Below are 20869 nucleotides of genomic sequence, written 5' to 3'. Positions count from 1 at the left end.
TTGCTCCACATTAAACAGCTCGTTGCATCCAGCCGCCACGTGAGTACAACTGAAGGTCCCCATGAGTTTACCTGTGGCAATACATAGTTTCACTCTCTGTCAATATTGCAAAACCCTTGTAGCAGCAGCAGAGCAAGTTTTTTCTGTGCCAAAGAACCACCCCAGGACTGCTGCTGGAGTCTGTTGTCAGCAGTGGGGGTGATATTCCCACCTGCATCCATTCCAACGTGCCACAGCATCGAAGTATAGATCAAGAGCCCCTCACCAGCCTCAGACTGTGTATGAAGGGAAAGAGATAAAGGTATTATCATTTAAAAAAAACAAAAAAACCCTTCCAGAGCCACATGCCTGTGAGCCGGCTCTATTCATCTCTGGGAGCCTGATGCTTGAGACTAAAAAGTTGCTTTAAACCAAATTTTCCCAATTAAAAAAAAAAAAACAAACAAACAAAAAAACCCAACTTAAATAAAGTGTTATAACTACAAGCTGTTTCAGCAAAGCCTCCTCGACAGATAATCGGATTTACATAATTGGGTGCTGGTGGGTCTTTAATAAATCATCAACGTGGCAGCGTGTTTATTACAGCCACTGCTCTTCACAAGTAGCTCCTGGTACCCAAAATACACCACACACACACCTGAGGAGAAGATAGAGACATGGTTGCTTCTCACGAACAGGAGAAACACAGACTGGGACTGATCACCACAGAGGGCTTGCTGCATATCAAGTGCTGTGAGGTCAGTTTGATAACAGGCTCCTTTGCCTGGGCCACAAGGTGAGATCTGGCCTAAGGCATTCATAAGAAAACATTCTAGGAGACACAGGTTTGTGGGTCAGCTTAAAATCCATTGCATTTTTTGTCTGCAACAACCCTTGTTCTAGTTCTTCTCTCTGACCACCTCCACGAAAAGCACAAATTCCACAGAGGGGAAAAGTAACTTCAATCCTACTCAGAGGCAGCACTTCCACCTCTAAGCCATAGAGCAAGAGAGGCAATGCTCTGCCCTGAGGATGGGGGTATATCTGGATGCAGTATTATATTGATCACCCACCTTCCATCAGCCCTATGGGCACCTAACACAAGCTGTGATTCAGCTCTTTCTGCTACACATCCAAAAGAGGGGAGAAATCCCTCTCCAGGATGGTGGGGCTAAACCTGGTAGCAGGAGAGAGGCTGCCAAAGTGTTGCTGGTATCTGTGCACAGATAATGCCACATGCCAGGGACAGGCAGGGAACAAAGGCGATTTGTGAATGGGGAAATGGGATTGCCAAAAGAGATGGAACAGAAATGAGGTTTTAATCCCCCAGCCCAATCTTGCCTGGCACTGCCTGTCTGCGAGAGCAGGATTTTATCACCATTGTCCACAGGGAACTTTCTTGACCTTCAGTTTGCTGGAGCCTGGCAGAGCATTGCGCTTCTCTAAGATGTGTGGAGACAAGTTTTCAAAACACACAGATGCTCCTGTGAGCTCTCCCCAGCAGAGAACAGCCCACACCACAACCTGCTCCTCAGGCTGAGCCCCGCAAAGCTCACAGGGCCTGCAAATCCCCTTGAACAGGTACAGCAGCTTGTTCTGCGCTCTACACTGCTACTGAGCTGACGGAGCCAAACACCTTGGGACCTGTGCATTTCCCAGAGCAGATGAAAACATCCTCCTCTGTTTGCATTGTAGGGCTCTCCAGGTTAAAGAGGGAGAGAAAACTGTGTCTAATACCCACAGCTATGCTGCACAGGAGGCTGACTCGAGTGTTTGCTTCAAAATTCATATTTCTTTCTATTGTACAGCCTCCTGCAAGTGTTTTCCGTACCCCATTCCTCCACCAACTCATCCCCTCTGCCTGCCTGTCTGCCAGATACACCATGCCAGCACTAGCATTTCTCAGCTGCCAAAGCCTGTTGGCCTGGGACTTCATTTCTCTGTATCACAAGCTACCAGCAGAAACCTTGTCATTGCAATTCCTCACATATTTTCTTCTGCTCTGTTTTTTTCATCTCTCTGGAAATCTCAACTGGCTCATGGCTGTAGGCTATAACTAGGCTGGAACAGGACTTTTTCTCAGTCCTAAACAAAATGAGTAAGGCAAAAAGAAAACAGTCACAACAAAAGAAAAAGTTAATGCTTGGAGTAATAAGTATCAGAGTTTCCATCTGCACTGGGGCAGGGGGACCAGGAGAGTGAGAAGGGACATAGGGGAGGATCACAGAACTGCTGCTTTGTTCTCTGAGCAGTTTGACTGGTGGCTTTGGCTGATGAACTGGCAGCAGACAGGTCACCAAATTGCTGTGTCCGCAGTATCATGGCAAATTTCACTTGGAGAGGTTTTACCCCAGATGTGGGATTGGAATTAGGGCCACCAAACTCACTGTGGATACAGACAGGGGACTGTGAGCAGTGAATGACCTGTGCTGGGATGCTGAAGATATGCCCCCGGGGCACAGGGCTGTCTTTGACTATTACAGGTGCTGTTCTTCCATTCTTTGAGCTATCGAACAAGCAGCAAAGCAGACTGAGGCAATCCTTCATCCTTTCTTTCCTTCCCTCCTCTTTCCTTCCCTGCTTTCCTCCACTCACTTTTTTTCTTTTATTGCACTCTCTCTTTTTAACATTTAAACTGAAGAAATAAGGTTTGTTGTTTCACCAGCTGAGTAAACTTTGAGTACTTTAAGAAAAACAGTCTTTCTCACCAGGTGGGTTCTTCCCCACATCTCAGCTCCACTCACAACCCTGATTTAGAATCTGCAGCCAGTTAACGAGCTCAGAGGAGACACAGGCTTGGTGCAGAGGATCTCTTTACAAGCGAAAACACACACGCACTTCCAGATGTTTAATCTTTTTAATAAAGATTGGAGCTGTGTGGAGAGAAAGGCTTCAGATTTGAAAATAACACAGGAGCCCCTGAGAGGGTTTCTTGGGTACCAGCTCAGAGCTCTGGTGTTGGGTTGGGGGCTTTTGTTTGTTTGTTTGCTTGCATAATCCTGGAATATTATGCAGAATCCAGCCTTGTAAATTTCTTGTTTTCTTGAAAAAGTTGTCTCCAAAGGACTGACAAAAACCTGCGTATTAAGTCAAAAGCATTTTCCTGCCCACACCTCCCCACTGTAACCTCTCCCAGCACACTCACACAGACACAACTGCTTTTCATGGCAAGGCTATAATTTAAGAGCTAATGCCTTGCATGAGTACCACCCCTCCACAAATTCTCCTGCTTTTCAGTTTCTATTCAGATTCAAAGCCAGATTATTTTAGCTCTACAGCCCTGCGAAGAAAAAAAAGAATTTACAACATTTGAAGAAGCTGCTGGTGCTTCTTTCCCCCTTTTCTGGTCATATCTGGGCGATGTCAAGTGTAAGTCTATTCTTTCTGCCTCTGCAGACACAGAGACAGATGGGAGCCTCATAAATACAAATCCTGAATTGGAACTTCCCATTTTAGATATCAGAAGGGCTTTGATTCTCAGGTGGGCACCCAGAGATCTGACTGAAACAAATAAATTAATAAGCACCCTCTGCATTTACACCAATAGAACTGGTCCAGAGCATGGCCAAGGCACTTGAAGGCCCAGTTAGCTTCCTGGGAGGCAATTAATTGTGAGCAAAACAGGGCTGCAGTGCTAAGGTTCACCCTTGATGCCCCAGTCCAGCAACTGTGCCAGGCATTTGCCTGCCACGGTCTCCAGTAATGGCCAGCAATGAGTTTGTTTACATTTAAATATTGTTGTGCATCTAACAGTGAGTTGAGCGAAGCTGTTAAAAAACAGCTTTAGATACAGCCAACTCTTCTGCCCCTCTCAGAGCCAAATCCAAACTTCTCAGCCAGGCTGGAGAGCTCATACCTCTGCTTTTTAACGCTCGATTGCATTAAGGTGGGGAGATTTGCACATAATTTTTCCAGCACTCTTTGTGCTTTACACTGGGCATGCCAAAGCCAAGCTGTGGGGTATAGCAGGGAAGCTGATCAAAATGAGATACAGTGGAGGGAGTTAGGAAGTGAAAAAAAACAGAAGCATCATAATCAACACCAGGTGTGGGCCAATTAAACAGTGGTTCTGGTGTGCTCACAGGAGGGCACTCACTCACAATTTGCCCAAACAAATCCATGCTTAAAAACTCTCAGGAGTTTCACAGAAAAATCACATTTCTCTTCAGGGCTCTTTAAAAAATATTTGAAAGCACTCTTGTCTGTACACACCAGCTTTGCACACCGGCAACAGCTCCTTCTCAGCCCAGGAGAACTGATCAGCCTGGATTAATGTGCTGGCAAATGCTTTTTCCTTTCCAAGAAGTCAGAGTCCTTCCCACAGCTCCCTTCCTTCAGCTGTGCCCTTTAATTCTCCTCTGACTTTCTTCCAGGGGGTGTCTGCTTTGGGCTCATACTTTCAAAAGGCATCTTTGGGGCAGCAAGGTGTTCAAGCCTGAGATATTTATAGGATTCAGGCACCCAGCTCTCAGGCTCCTTTGAAGCACTCCCAGGACCAGTGCTATATTTATTCCAAGCACACTTTCCTTTTGCTGCCTCATTGTTTGATGTGGAAGAAGGTGCATGTCAAAGTAGGCAGAGTTTCACCATGTCCCACCAGGACCTGCTGCCCACTCAACCTCCATCCTATCGTGGGGAGCTATCCACAGCTCAGCCCCTATCCCTGGGACAAGCACAGTAATTCCAAACAAATCCAGCAATTGAGTCCCACCACAGTAATAAGCACCCCACACCCTGATGGGATGGACAGGCACCCCAGGACAACCTCCCTTCCCCTTCAACATACTCCGTGTGCCACCAGAGCATGGCCCCTACTCACAGCCCTGTTTGTGCCCCAAATCCCTTTTCTTTGGCATGCTGGAGTAAGTCAACTTCATATGGCTGGTGGAAACTTGGGACAAATGTTGAGTTCACCTCTACTGTCCACTGTAGTGTTCATGCAAGATACTTCCAGTCCTCCAGTGCCTTCTTGGTGTCCCACTGCCATGTCCTTCATGAGGAGGCTCCCACGATCCACAGGGAAATATTACATGGAACAGACCAGTAACATGGAACAAGGATTTCCTAGGAGGTTTTTTGCCTCTCTCCTTACCTCACTGCCCAACACAAGCCCTAGTGCTTGCACCCAGCACTGTAGTATCAGCAGGAGCACAGCCACCCACAGGTCACTTCTCTACAGTAGCCAGGAAAGGGCAGGTTAAAAAAAGCTACTTAGGCTTAGAAGGTCAGACTCCAACTTAGGGATAGGATTCCTCCATCCATGATCCTGCATTTCAGTTGATCAAATCCTCCTGTGTGGTCTCCTCTCAACTGCAGTTGAACCCTCTTTCGCTCCTATGACAATAATCCCATCCTGGGGGCTCTTGCATGTGTAACTAACATGTGTGGTGGGAAAAGGGGAAAGTGTCACCTTCTGGGGCTAGCCAGGAATTTCAAGGCTGCGTTTAGCTGTAAACAGTTATTAATTATTCACTTGGAAAGTCAAAAACAGAGGGGAAGGATGCTGGCTACACAAAGCTTGAACAGGAGGTGCTGAATTGGCTTCATTGTCAGCCTGATGGCATCTGGACATGTGCTGATCTTTGACCTCAGCCTTAAAATAACTGAGCAGAGGTCCTGGACCCATCACAACAGAGCAGAAGCTTTCCTGAGTGCAGGAAGAGATGCACACCCACCTCCCCTTGGATCCCTCCTGTTTGCACTCCTCAACAAAATTACAGAAGAAAATCATCTGGCTGTTGTCCTGCTTAATGCTGGTCGTCAGCTCAGTTTGAGGTTGGTGATTGTCATCAAGGCTGTGGCTGCCTCTGCCACTTAGCATTAGGATTTATCACATCAAATGTCATCATCTTTTTAGTTTTTATTTTCGAGGGATTTTGGCTTTAACTAGATCATTGGGGGGAGGAAAAAAAAAGTGTGTTTAGCTGAATGAGACTGCCTGGAAGCTCTCCTAAAGGTTTTAAGTTTCAGAAACAATGCCAGATTAATGAAGCAGCTCCCTGAGCAGCAGAACCAAGGAAACTGGATAATTTAAGGATTTATGTCTTAGGACTAAATGCCCCTTTAAAATTTCTGATGTCTATCAAGAGCTGAGCTAACACTACAGCCTGAGGTTATTATTAGGGCTCCTCTTCTCCTCTATCCACCTGTTTTCCTGATATCCACAGGAATTTAAGTGTTTTGAGACCTTGACCCATTTGCCAAGTTTGCTTGACACAAGCCAAGAGGTTTGGAAATTGTTATGTGGGGTCTGATAGGTGCCTGGACTACCACAGGCATCTCAATTCCTTAGAAAACTAAACTAAAATTCTTAGGTGAGGCTCTACAAACCCCTATTGCACCCCAGACTTTTATAACCGTGCACAGAGAGCATGTTCTGCTCCTGGAAAACTCCATCACACTTGAGATGTACCAGGGCTGAGCAGCTGCCCATCCTGCCAGCACAGCTCCCTGGCAGCACCATGCCCTATCCATGGAGAAATCCAAACTGGTGCAGCCTGGAAAAGACAATCCTGAGGTGTGGAATCTGCAGGGTACTCTCAGCAGGGCTGTCTAGCACCAGGGACAGGCAGGATGACAGATGCTGGATGAGGCCGTGGCTGAAAGAGGAGAGAAGCAATGTAAATGTATATCCATCAAACAGCCTGGCTTGTGCAGCCAATAACACCAGAGATTAAATCAGTTTTCCTAACACTCCTTTCTGCTGTTTCCTCAGGGTTTTTGCATTCACTTTGGCTTGAAGTATGTAAATAGACTGATTACTGCTGTTTGATTCTGTTTCCAAAACACCACCTTCACATTGCTTGCGCCAGCGAAGAAAATAACTCACAGTATAAAATCAGTTATAGATCTTTTTATTATTATTTGATGGCAGCTTTTCCATCATTGTGGTGATTGATCAAGCCTTTAAATCCTATTCGAAACCTGCATCTTTCCTCAGTTCCTGCCACTGTCCGTGTAAGTATCAGGAATTCATATCCAGCAATTCTTTTCTCCTTCTTCCTGCTTATTCCTTTGACAAGGGCTGTCAGGAGAGGTTTCCATCTGCTTTCCAGACCTGAGTGACTGGTTCATTATAAAGTCAACACGACAGGTTGCGGAAAATGGAATGAACACCATTCCATAACCACTGTATTTATGCAAAGAGAGATCAGTCTGCAGTGGGACTGCTTCTTTTTGCAGATGTCCCTGAGCTGGGAAAACAGTGTGGACCAGACACAGCAACAGGATTTTTGTTGTCAGTGGTTTTAGAAGATTGCAGCTCCAGGGGAAAAAAAAAAAAAAGTTGGACATTTAAAAATAAAGTACATGCTACAAAAATTTGAAAATATTAGAGAGAAAATATCTGATCTAAATAGGCAAAAGCAGTCGTGTCCTCTGTCCTGGGTTGCAGTGTATTCTATTCCCATCCTCATGAGCTGTTGAAATCAGGTGGGGCAGTGTTCCCTTGCCTCATCCCCCCGGACTATCTTTCTGTTAATGGCCCATCAATGCTCTGCCCATGACTCACAGATAACTCCCTCCGGACCATCTTCTGTTACTGAGCCCATCAATGCTCTGCCCATGACTCACAGATAACTCCCTCCGGACCATCTTCTGTTACTGAGCCCATCAATGCTCTGCCCATGACTCACAGATAACTCCCTCCGGACCATCTTCTGTTACTGAGCCCATCAACGCCCGGCCTCATCACTCATCATCCCATTGTGAGATGCTCCACCCAGAGGGAGGAACCAAGCATCCCATCGTGGATATAATCTGAGATTCCCAACACCACAGACACCCTTTCCACTGGATTTCCAGAGGACAGGAGCTACACAGCCACCACTGGACCTTCTGAGGAAGAGCAGCCCCTTTCTACAGGATCACTGCTTCAACAGAACCATATCCAGCACTTCAGGAGGACTGCAGCCACCCTTTTATCGGACTGCTACCACCACCCTGACTAACAGGGTGTCAGGCTATATCCTGACTCTGTCAGTTTGAACCAGTGTTTTATTTTTTTCCTTTTCTTTAATTTCCCTATTAAATTGTTATTCTGACTTGGTGGCTCCCACAGGTTTGTTTTCAAACTAGTACAGTCCTCAGACAGCTGTCTCAGTTTGCCTAGCTCTGAGTTTAATATAATTGAGGTTTTTCAGTCTAAGAGTCTTGGGGAAAAAATTGAAAAATAGGCAAGGGAGAGACAAGTTCTGAGACCCAGAAGTCTCCACTTGTGGATTGTGGCAAGGTCAGGTGGACTTGGAATCCCCTACCAGGTGCTTTAATTACAGTTCCATCTCTACCAGGAAGCCATTTCCCTTTGTAACATGGCTGTAGTGTCCTGTGACAACATTTGCCTTGGAAAGGGTGACTGAGTAAATGCACATGTGTGGGTAGGCTGTGGAAAACAGGCAAATGAGAGAGATTTAATCCCCCTGTTATCTCAACAGGCTCTCCCTGGCATTGCCCCTCCCACCCCTCTCGGGCAGCCCTGCAGTGACCAGGGTACAGCAAAGCCCAGAGGCAGCTGGAGGCCTTTAAGCCAGAGAGGGCAAAGGTTAATAAAAGTCATTCTGAAATCATGCACACAGGTCTGATTTTGGGATGTGTTTCCCTGTCAGCAGGGAATTCTGCTCACGTGTGAATTCGAGGTTAACACAGAGAGAGAGGTTTTTTGCTTGCTCTGAAGCAAAGCCAGGTTGGATGGAGCTCTGAGCAGCCTGGGCTAGTAGAAGGTGTCCCTTTCCATGGCAAGGGGTTGCAATGAGTATGGTTTTAGGATCCCTTCCAATCCAAACTATTGTGTGATTCTGTGATCCCTCCACACAGGGAGCAAAGACAAAGGTGCACTGAGGGTGGCTCACATTTTTCGGAAGTACAGAGATGCCTTGTGTGTAGCAGGATTGGTGCCCTCAACATCCTGAGCACAGACCCTGCCTGAAGAGCCACCTGCCTGCAGAGCACCACTGGAACAGAACCTTGGTTATTCAGAGGGCATGAAGTTCAACATGCAGTGATCTCAGTTTCACAGGGATTTCACAGCTGAAAACATTCTCCCACTACAAATAAATACAGATGAGTTAAATCCGTGCACCAAGCACCACAGGCACTCTGAGAATGATTCTCCCACACTGGAGGGAAGGTCTGTGCACCCACCACAGAGTGAAGCTGTGGGGAGAAATGTGGCTCAGTAGGACAGCCCACATGACAATAATGTTACCACATTTTCTCTCAAGTTGTTTATAAAATTGAAACATTTTATTGGGTCTAAGTAGGATCATAAAAACAATAAAAAACAGCCCTGAGATTTTTCTCCTCCCCTGCTGTCTCAGCCACTGCAGCATTGACCTTCTCCTCTCTTTATCCAGTCCATATTTCAAAGGAAAAGAAACTCAAAAACCATTTTTTCTTCTCTCCAAACTTTGCCAGTGCTTGAAATATTGGAAGACCTTTCCTGGGGGTAAAATGGCCATAAAAAGTGCTACTTCCTCAGCAACTCCAACATATTACCACATTTTAAGAAGAAGCGAGATCTTACACCAAAAAAAAAGAAGATGGGGAGATAATGTGTGGTAGGAACATTATCTATCTCAAGAAAACCAGTGTGGATGGCCTGTGAAATTGGGCTTTTATCACTCCAGAACATGACTATCTTTATCACATAGACTTGATCACTCACAAGAGATTTTAGCTAGTCCATAATAACTTTTAAGTCTCCCTGTTCTAAATCCCTTAGGAATGGAGAAATCAGCTCTACCTGACAGTATCCATGGGTTTTAAAATCCATCGGGTACCACAGTGGTTTCTGGTCACACAAGATAACACTTGTCAGACAGGGTCAGTGTTGGTAACAGCACATTATCTGAGGCACAGGGAATGGTGTCTGTGCTCAGTGAGTGTCCACTGGGTCTGTGACCCTCTAAAAACAGCCAAAAAGAGCCTAATATGTGTCATGGGGAGTGATGGAGTGGACTGAAAGCCAAGGTCATTGGTGACAAATTTTTAGTAGTACATCCATGCAGACCAGCCAGGCATTACTGCATTCTCAGGCGGTCACTTGCCATAGAATCACAGGATGGTTTGGGTTGGAGAGACCTAAAAGCTCATGCCTGCCATGGGCAGGGACACCTTCCACTAGAATGGGTTGTTCCAAGCCCCATCCAACCTGGCCTTGAACGCATCCAGGGTTGGAGCATCCACAGCTTCTCTGGGCGTAATTTTCCCCTTTTGGCACTTTAAACCAGTTACAACCCACCTGAGACCCTCTGGCCAGCAGGATCTGGAAAGCACAAGTTGATCCCAAGCATTGTTGTGGGCCTGATGGCCTTGGTCAAACAACAGAATCAGAATCCTGCCCCCTGAAATTATTCAGAGTGCCTCAGCTGGAGAGAGTTTTTTCCTTCACTCCCTCCCCTAAATACACTGCGAAGTGCAAGAAATCTGATTTGCTGTACCTCAGATTCACAAACAGCTGCATTTTGGCAGTTGATGAAGCAATGCTTCTCACATCCAACCTGCAGGTCTGCTGGTAGCACCTGTAAAACATTCTGAATCCTATTGAACTAAAGATGTTGTGCAGACATACAGCATCATTGCTTAATCCTTTTAAAGCTCTTCTGCTGCACCAGGTTTGCGCCAGTCCCTGACAGACACCTGTGAAGGGTTAAATCAATAAAGCAAAGAGGATGCCTACAGGCAGCCAGTTCATTTCCCAGTATCAAAGATATTTATACTTTCTCTGTGTCTGAGTTATTGTGATAAATATGTTGAGGTTGTTTTATTAGTAAGATAGTTGCAATCTCATGGAACTACTTGCTGTAATACAGAATTCATGAGCTCCTGGCAACAGACTGCATTAAACCACTTAACAGAGGTCACTTCTCCAAAGTTTAGACATTTACATTCTAACCACCAGCCTGGCTGCAAGCAGTGATTTATCCTCAGCTCCTCAGCCCCCAGCTGGAGCTGCTGGACTGCTGGAGACAGTGACTGTGTGTCTGGAACACCTCATGATGTCCTGCAAGACAAAGCTGAGAATTGGTTTACACAGACCTGAAAATGACATTTTATTCCTCTTCCTTAGCAAAATAATAAGCTGTATCCACAAGGTTAGAATAGCTACTTAATATGGCCTCCAAAAATGGGAGCAGATCAAAGTGAAGGTGCTGTAAAAAGCTATGGGTACTGAGAGCTGGAAAGCAGGGATTGGTTTTTTCTTAAATCAGCCTCTTCGAGGACAGCAGCCATAAACAATAGAGCCACCTCCTCACCAGACTGGGAGGTGGCTCCAGTCCTGAACCCATTTCATTATAAAGACTGCCTTGGAAACCACCTACAGCCTGCTCAGGTGGGAAAGGGAGCTCCTAAAGCCAGGGCATAAAGAGAGGTTCCATTTTGCTCCCTGATCCAACAGAACACAGACTCAAATATCCACACACCCTTCAGTGGTCAGAGAAACCAGGGCTGCAAGCTTGACAGTGGCTTTGGTGTCTCACAGAAGAGTTTGCATTTCTCTCTGCCAGCACATTTCAGTACCTCATCCCCTGCTGTCACGTCTCAGCTGGGACAGACTGTTCAGAGGAGTTTCCCCCACAGAACGTTGCCAGATGTGTCTCCTCCGGGTATGGCTGCTCACAGTCTGCATCTTGAGCATCATTCCCACACAGCCTCCGGCTGCAAGGACTGAGCCTCCTCCAAAGCTGCAAAAATAGGATTATTTTATTTATTTTTTAAACAAAAAGATCCATTTATTGGGGAAAGAAGAATTATGAGGAAGATGATAGTAATAAAACACCATTCTAAAGTCGGGGCATTATTTTCAAAGAAAATTATTAGTCCATAAAAATGCAACTGGGTAAATAATAGGTTAGTCCATCAAATAAACACATTCTAAAAATAGCTTTATTGGATCTAAAACATCTATAGCAGCCCAGCTTATTTATCATTTTAACACATACCTATAGTCACAATGAATTTATTAAAATGTTGTATCCCATAATCTGCCTGATCAAACTCAAATAAATCATTGTACTTTGAAGATCTTGTTAACAAGTAATTAATCACAGCCCTGAGTGCAGCAAAGGAGATAATTCTGATATTTACTGGTCTTGGTGGTATAGGTAATGCATTCTCCAGAGCTCTTGAGTCCTTCTTGATATCAGTACCAGTCAGGTGTGCTACGTAGAGATGTCTCCCTTCATGCAAAAAAAACAATCTTGTACAAATACCTTTGATACAGATCAGCACAAAACCCCAGCCAATTCCCCCTGCACATTCTGACCTACATGATCTGTAGCCAAATACTTTATTGCCAATATCCCTCTTCCCAGCACCACTTTGTTTTGAATATGTCTGAGTTAATGGATGATCTATGCATTCCCGACTCAGTCATCTCCAAATAATGTATATACCAAAAATACCGATCTGGATAAGATACAGAAAGTCAATTTATTTCTAGGATCAAATGATACTGGAGCAAATCCCTGTTGTTTCAATCTCCCCACATCGCTTCCAGGTTAAATACTGGCTTGATGCAACCTTATTGCTTAAGGTTTTCTTTCCCCTCTTTTTTCATATGTTTTCAAATGAAAACCTCTCAGCAATCTCCTCTCTCTGTTCTAATACCGTAAATAATTGATTACACTGATAAAACATTTTGGCTGGACTAAAGCAAACATTTACCCTCAATATCTCCAAAATCAATCCCAGCAACACTGAGGGGCTCAGCATGGAGCCAGTTTCACTGGGGCCATTAAACCGTCATTGTGGTCTGGGTATTTGTTTCAATAAATTGTTTGTGTTTGTTATCATTTCTTGGTAAAACTAATTAAGGAACTAATTGATTGTTTTGTTGTTCTACTAATTAACTCCATATGGTGCACATCTCCATGGAGATACTGTATGAGTTATTGAAACTTCAGTGATTTAATGCATCACTATTGGATGTGAGGACACTTGTTTAAATCTAAGCATCCTTTCTATTTAAATCTCCTTTGGAGATGAGCTTCCTGCCTTTTCTGCCTCTCTCTCTTTGGTTAGAGACATTTTATGAACACAGCTATAGAAAAGCAAGCCATTTGGAAGACAAGACAGCCAAAGAAGATGGAGATGTGGTTAATTGCCATGAGAGGGCTTTATTCTGTGAATAAATGAGGAATATGTTGGCAATTTTGCCTCTTTGCTCCAGGCTAGTGAAAGCAAAATCTTTAGGTTCACTCAGTAGTCAAGAGGGCAAGGTAGGTTCCTCAAATCAGTGATTCCACAGCAATCCAGCTCCTCTTCCAGCCATCCTCTGCATTAAAAGCTGAGAAAGATTAGCACAAAAATAAGTCCCCCAAGGAATCTCCTGAGTGCCCTCAACCATCCCTAAAATCAGGACTGGTGCAAAAAATTCCCAGAAAAGCAATTAGTGGAGCTATTTAAGTTATTCCACAGTCAGCACTTTCTCCTGGGATTCAGGAGACACAGGTTCAAATCCCACCTTTGCTACAGTCTCTTCATGCTGTACATTATGTTAGTACATATCAACCATATGGTATCTAAAGATCCCCAGCCTCTGTGTAGCACAAGTAATTCGTGTTCCTGTGACAGGGAATCTGATCCTGCATGTTCCTGGCTATTTTTACCCATTTTAAGTCACAGCATGATGCCTGCCTTTGGGTCACAATTGTAAAAATTGAATCCAGGACCATTGGTTTCAAAAAGCACAAGGTTTGTCTCTCAATCATCTCCAAAGTTTGAAGGCAAAGCCATCATTCTATCAGAATAAATTAGTGGAATTATCCCCTCTATTGAGGCCAAGGCAGCAGTTGCTAAGACAGCTGTGTGGTCAGCTCACACAGATGCAGGTTTTACACACCCGACCAAGCGCACACAGAAAATTAGGTTCAAAACCTAATTTGTACTCCAAAGACATTTTTTTGGTGAATAAATAAACACAGCATGGGGTAAATACTCAGAGCTCTCTTTCGAGGCTGGCTTTGATGAGAGTGACTGGATAAATCCCTTCAAATTTCATCTGTGGTTGAGCTTAACAATGATGAGAGAGTGGACTGGACATAGAATTGCTGTTGTATTTCAAGTTTTCAAGCTGCCTGGCTCAGATATAGAGGGCTGTATGCAAAAGCTCCACGTAAAAATTACTTCCCTGAGGTCTGGGCTTGATGCGAGAAAGCTTTTGAGTTCCAGTGATCCTGAAAGCCACACTGGCAGACAGTGACCCTCCCAGGAAAACCACCTATGCCTGCACAGGGGCAGATGAAAAGGCAGCTCCTGCTCCGCTGAGTTTGCGGTGGAGCATCTGTTCAGAAAATAGGTTTGCTTTCTCACTCATGTCCTCAGCAAGAAAAGGAATTAGGAGGAAAAGGAATTAGATCCAGAATGCTAAAACCCACAATTAGACCTCCCTGTAGCATCAGTTTTCACAGTGCTTTTTTTTTTTCCTAGAATCCAATTATTTAAGGAGTTCTCAGAAAATTTCAGCTCCTACAACCAAGTAGGAGCTTGAACACAGGCTTTTTAGGTTTTTTCCCTAAAGAAATCCGCAAGTTCTCTTGGCAACCATGCATGTGTGCAGGCAATATATGCACATAAGTATGTACTCATATACCTGTAAACACAAAATCTCAGGCTTCTTAAGCCAGGTTTCTGTTTAGAAGTTTTAGCAGTATAGTCTGACTTAGGATACAAATCTGAGGGGACCTCTGGTTTGCATCCCTGAGAATATTCCTGAAGTTGCCCTATTATCTGTGACTGAGGGAAGGGGAGTGAGCAGCAAACACTGACTCTGATGTGGAGAACTTGTCTCAGGCTGAGTCTTCTCTAGTGCACTTGTCTGTACTCAGTGGCTGCTCTTTCCACCATTCAGTCTTCCAAGAGCCAGCAACAAACCTACCAGGGCAAAACCAAACCAAATTGGGACAACTAAACTGGCCCATCCTATCCTCAGTTAGAACTTCATCCAGTCTGTTTAGGGAAGGAACGGTCCAGAACCACCAGGAGCCTGCCTGGAGGCTGACACAGAGACAGAGAGGAAAAAAACCTCAGGGAATAGAGGGGAATACTTTCTTCTTCCTTTTACTCTTTAATATTCAGCCCTGACCTATTTTAGCCTTAAGCATTGCACCGTGACTGATGATTGCTCTCCTCTGGCCTTTGTTTTCAGCATTCAGATTGTTGATGTATTGCCGAAATGATGTTGTCTGAAGCACCTCTGCTGATCACGGAGGCAGCAATCAGCTCACCCTTCGATGAGCTATTGAGACAGGCAGGCAGCCACATTAGCCTGTCAATTCTGCCTCTTCCAACAGTTGGAACAATTTTGGTGAATTACAAGCAATAGAAAATCACTTTAGCTGCTCATTAGCTGGGAGACAGGATTGATGATAAATGCTCAGAGGCTTTGAAATGGCTTATGCAGACACAGTGTCCCTCCACAGCAAGGTCCAGTTAACCCTTTTGCTGGTCAGAAAACAGTGATGGATACAAGCCAGGGACCTGCTGGGCTCTGCTCATGGACTGGCAAACAAAACCCAGCTCTAGCATAAGCCACAGCTTCTAAAATGAAGGGAATCTGTGGGATTTGAACTTCCATATCTTATTGACCTGTTGGAGTGAGTCCAGAGGAGGCCACCAAGTTGATCAGAGGGATGGAGCAGCTCTGCAGGGAGGAAAGGCTGAGAGAGCTGGGATTGTTCAGCCTGGAAAGGAGAAGCTTCAGGCCTTCCAGTGCCTGAAGATGGAGAGAGACTATTTATAAGGGTCTGGAGTGACAGGACAAGGATGAATGGCTTCAAATTGAAAGAGAGGAGATTTAGATTGGATATTGGGAAGAAATTACTCCCTGCGAGGGTGGGGAGGCCCTGGCACAGGTCACCCAGAGAAGCTGTGGCTGCCCCAGCCCTGGAAGTGTCCAAGGCCAGATTGGACGGGGCTTGGGGCAACCTGGGGTAGCGGGAGGTGTCCCCACCCATGACAGGGGGTTGGAATGAGATGGGCTTTAATGTCCCTTCCAACCCAGGCCATTCTATGATCTTCCACTGGGCTGAAGAAGTAACTCCATCTCATTTTTTGGAGGAATGTGGCATGAAGGCCTTGTTTTCCATGGTCTGATCTATCCATCTGAAACACAGTGACTTCAGCAGCCTGATTTCATTCTATCCACACACACCTGAACTGTGTTTTAAATGCACTAAAGCATGTACTGGATAATGGAGTGGAGAAGGTCTGTGGGAGCAATATGATTGCCTTGCTTGGAGTGGCTTTCTCATGTGGGAGGAGACCCGTGTAAATACTAATGGCAAATAGAAAGGCCTCTGGTGCTGGTGTTTTGTGAGGACGGCAAGTCCTGTACCAGAATTTCAGGCTGCTGACACTGCAAGTCAGGGCATGTTGCAATGTCCTAGACACAAGTTTTGGGTGTTTGATATTCATAGTTATGGGAAAGTAACTCAATCAGAGTTCTTGAACCAGCAGTTTCAAGCTGGGTTCCTCACACAGGTCATATCTCTCAGCCCCAAGAGGTGAATTATTAGATAAATAGGAGAGGAAAGGATGGGAAAAAAAGGCAGTACTAGGGGAAATTCTGATAAAGTAAATGTACAGATGCAATGATCTCAGTTTTCGAACGCTCACCCACTCACACTGTGGAAGCTGCTCAAACACCACGGCAATGAACCTTGAACAAGAACCTGGAAAGGAGCAAGGATGTGGAGTGTCTAAAGAGTGAGCAGACTGTCAGAGATGAGCAAAAATTGATCCCAGTCTCGTCAGGGGGACAAAAGACTTTCTAAAGACATCCTAGAAATTTGGGCCTGACTTGTAGCACTGCTGTGGTGCTGGTATCTCACCCGCCCAACACACATCACCTCACCTGAAATAGACAATGACGGAGGGGCCACCCTGAATGGGGCTGTTTGTGGAACTCAGCCCACAGAGCTCCCAGGATGAAGAAGCTCTCTTTTTGTGAGAACTGAATAATCCAGGTCTGGCCCTGAAATTCTGAGCATTCATAGACTAAGCTGCACCTCTGAGCACTTTGTCCCTTGTCTGCTGCTATTTTAGGCAGCGTGCTGGGGGACTGGTTCCCCCTGCCATGTCATTGAGAATGACAAAGCCTCTCTACAGCATTCAGGAGAATTGGATGGATGAAGGACAGACAGGACAAAGGAGCTGATATTTTGAGAAGCTTCTTTTATTCAGATCAGGTCTTTTAACTTGCCCTCATGCCTTTGTTCTGCTGATTTAATGATTCCTTCCTCCACGCCTCTCCTCTATTTCCATTTGTGTGGATCAACTACAGCAGCAGGAAACTCTTTAATTGGTAAAAACATTTGCTCAGATGCAGAGGTCTGCAGGTAAAGGAGCACATTCAATGAGGTTCTTTCAGCATAGAGGAGAAGAAATTGCCATATCTTCTCTACTGGCAGGACCATTTTCTCCTCTTTGGATCTGGATTCTGAGATATCTACAACTGGTCAAATAGGCACTGCTGCTCCATTTTCCTTTTTTTTGGTCAGGAAAAGAAGGCTGACACATGAAAGGAAACTGTTCTGGAGACACAAGTTCAGTTCCCTGTTTCACTGCAAGCTTTCTGTTGGTCTCCCAATAAACTCTTTAATGCATCACTTCAGCATTTCTCTGCAAAGTGCTGTAAGAGGCAAGATTTAGGCAAGTAAGATTAACTTTCAGCTGAGATTAAGCCACCAATTAAATACATCACTGTGAGTATGTCACTTGGACACCTAAGCCATTCAAGCCATATTGTGTTTAACAGAATCACAGATCTATCCCTTTACAAGCCTGGTCCTTAGAGTGACTATTCCCAGCTCACCCTTCAAGACGTGAGAGCAGCAGCACTTCTGTACCAGGCTGGAGAAATGTGAGATTGCTGTACTGCATCTTGAGGCTCTAGGGTGTTTGTGAGTCATAAACAGCTCAGATCTGCAGCTCCTGAGCTGTGATCCATGGGCAGCAGTCAGTGGTCAGCAGCTGCTTGATCTCTGTGTATATAAAGCAGCACTTCTCACAAGTCTGTGCTGCCTTTGCCACCAAGGCAAAAGACTCACCCAGAAAACTGATTGATAATTAAATAAGAAACAGACGAGATTATGCTTTGGAGATTAATATCTCCATAGCAATCAAAAGTAAGGGAACGAGACACACCTGGAAGGCAAACCCACCAGGGGACTTCGCTGTGAGACAACCAGCAGAGGGAGGAAACTGACACACAGGGTGACTTGATAACTCCAAAACTGAGGGACTGAGACAACGTCATACTTGGGTTAATACACTGAGGTGTCATAAAAAGAAGCAAACCCGATGCTTTGGTCTGTCTATGCAGAGATGTGACAGCTGCACCAAGAATACTGATATATCACGACTAGGAGACCTCCAGTTGAGCTGGGGTTGAGGTGTTCATGCCTCTAATTTTCACTTTCCAGTTCTGCATTCAGATGGACAGAAGCCTGTAGGAGAATATCAAACTTCCACTAAGACCTTTTTAAATAATAATTACTCTGTAGCAGTGCTGTGAAATCTGTTATTAACCTGAGGCCAAAGGCCACTCTGTTAATCAGTCAGGGCTCATATTCTATCAAAAGAAGCTGGGGCTGATTGCTGGTCTAATCATAGGGTGACAGCAACTCTCAGACATGACATCTCTACTAGAATAAAAACAGCCCTAAGGGCTCAACTTTGCTGTGGACGTTACAAGACAATGGCTCTTCTGCTGAGGGATTTTGTGTTGGACATGGCAAAGTGACACTTCTATGACTTAGCCATGTGGTGGCTCTTGGGCTCTCAGTGGAACGTTTCTTTGCCCTGAGGGCTACAGCAGGTAGGAGAGCGTGACAGCACAGGAGCACTGAGTGATGTGTTCTCTCTCAGAGACACCTTTCAGGTAGCTTTTGGTGCCTCTGCCCTGATAGTTACTGAGAAGTGAGAGCAATGAAAGCAGAAATCAGAGCTGTGCTTCCCCTCATCCTCTTCCCTTTGCGTCTCACTGCCCAGATGAAATCCCTGCCATTACTGATAACCAACACAAAATCTTAGCTCAGGTCCCAGGCAAGCTCTTGCCAAGGAAAGGAAGAGCCTGCTCCACAGTGCAGAACAAGGTGAGAACATGGAGGAAAGAAAACCAAGAGTAAAGTGCCTGAGAGCTGGGAGGGGACAGAGTTACTGAAAAGCAAGAAAAATGGGGGAATTAGGCTGGGGGAGACAACTGAGTTGTAAAGGCACATCAGTGTGCAATTGAAGGAGAGAATGGACTGGCTACTCTATTTTAAAGCAGTTTTTGTCTTTGAACCAACACATTTTCACCTGCCCTGGGTGAGCTCCACCTCAGGTTCACCAAGTAGAGACTCCAAAGGGAAACTACAGCAGCTTCAGGTTCTTTACTTTCAATTGCTTTATTGCAATTCTCTCCATGCCCCCTCATCTTCTGCTTGTATTACCAGATTACCCAGTCTCATATTCAACTGTCTCTAAAAGATTAAACTGTCCCCTGGAAAAGGCCATCCATCCTGAAGGAGGAGATCCCATTTCCACTCCATGTCCCAAGAAAGAGTCTTTGCAAAGTTTTTCAAATTTGTAAGTCCTCATCATAATAAGAAATCTTCTGGCTGAAAATGAGAGCAAAGCCTAAGTGACAGGTGCCAGTCAGTTCCTATCCCATGTGGCACGAAACCCCATCTGCATGGGAAAGGGAGAGTGGGGCAGTGAGGGATCACTCAGTCGTGACCAGAGTGGTGGAACTCAGCATTTTTGCAGGCTCCATGGGGCAGGGCTAACTTCCTGGGATTCAAATTGAAGGGAGGAAAGGATAAACACCGTTGTGAGACACACAAGTGTGGGGGCTGCTGCCCACGGCTTTGCAAGAAAAGCAGCAGCAGGCACCTCCCCTGCCATGCCTGGGGGGCACGAGGACACAGCCACACTGCTCCTCACTCTCCCTGGGAGCTGGAGCTTTAGCCACGCCTCGTGTATTCCTCACCTTGTTCCCCAAGATTATCTGCAGCCTCCAGACTCTGCCTCCTGTTCACAAGAGCAATTTCCTTCCTATTGCTGAGGTCCAGTCCCTGTCAGTCATCCCCGACCTCCCCCTTTTCCCTCCCCTCCCGGGTCACACACAGTTATACCAAGCAGCATATAAATCTCAGGGTTTGGGTTATTTTTTCCCTTCTCACATCTAGACCTTTGCTCAAACTCTCGCTATCATCCTCATTTTATCCCCACTGTTGACAGCCTAAACTTCACACTCTGTCCATTGCTTGGCAGGTGTATTGCCAGGATGCCACTGACAACAATCTGCACCCTGCCTGCTGCACTACCCTGGCTCCTGGCTGGTCTCCACAGCTCCTGACCAGTTCCCGGGTCACAGTCTTGTTTCCTGGAACCATTTCAGCAGCTCAGTAATGCTCCCACATCCAGCAGTGCAGCAGAAAGGACCCTTTTCCTTCCCTTCCCCTTGCATATCCCCCTCAAACAGGGTAGCCCCACCAGAGGGGTCCTCATGGAATTTTCTCCATCTGCTTTGTCAACAAGCAGTGAGGCCAGAAAATCAGCCAGAGCCACACTTGAACCATTCCTCTGCTCTCAGCCTTTGTGCCACAGTAACATATGCAGAACAACACCCACCCTCACATTCCCCCTCCAAAAGCCACAAATCCAACTAATTAAAGCTGGACGCTCCCCACAAACATCCTGCCCAAGCTTGGAGGGAAATGCTGGAAGTGCACGACAGCAGGCTGTCGCTGTAACTTATTACTTTGTCACCCTGTAAATATTATAGATGCCATATGGATTTTCAATACCTGAGCAAAACTCTGCCATTAATATAAAATGTAATAAGATATCATATGCATGACAATCACAGGGAGGAAATGCAAAGCTCAGAAACTGCATGGTGGAG

This window comes from Corvus moneduloides, chromosome 21, assembly GCF_009650955.1.
Source record: "Corvus moneduloides isolate bCorMon1 chromosome 21, bCorMon1.pri, whole genome shotgun sequence".
NCBI classification, from domain to species: domain Eukaryota; kingdom Metazoa; phylum Chordata; class Aves; order Passeriformes; family Corvidae; genus Corvus; species Corvus moneduloides.
The sequence above is the reverse complement of the archived record's forward strand: the minus strand, read 5'-3'. Positions refer to the sequence as shown.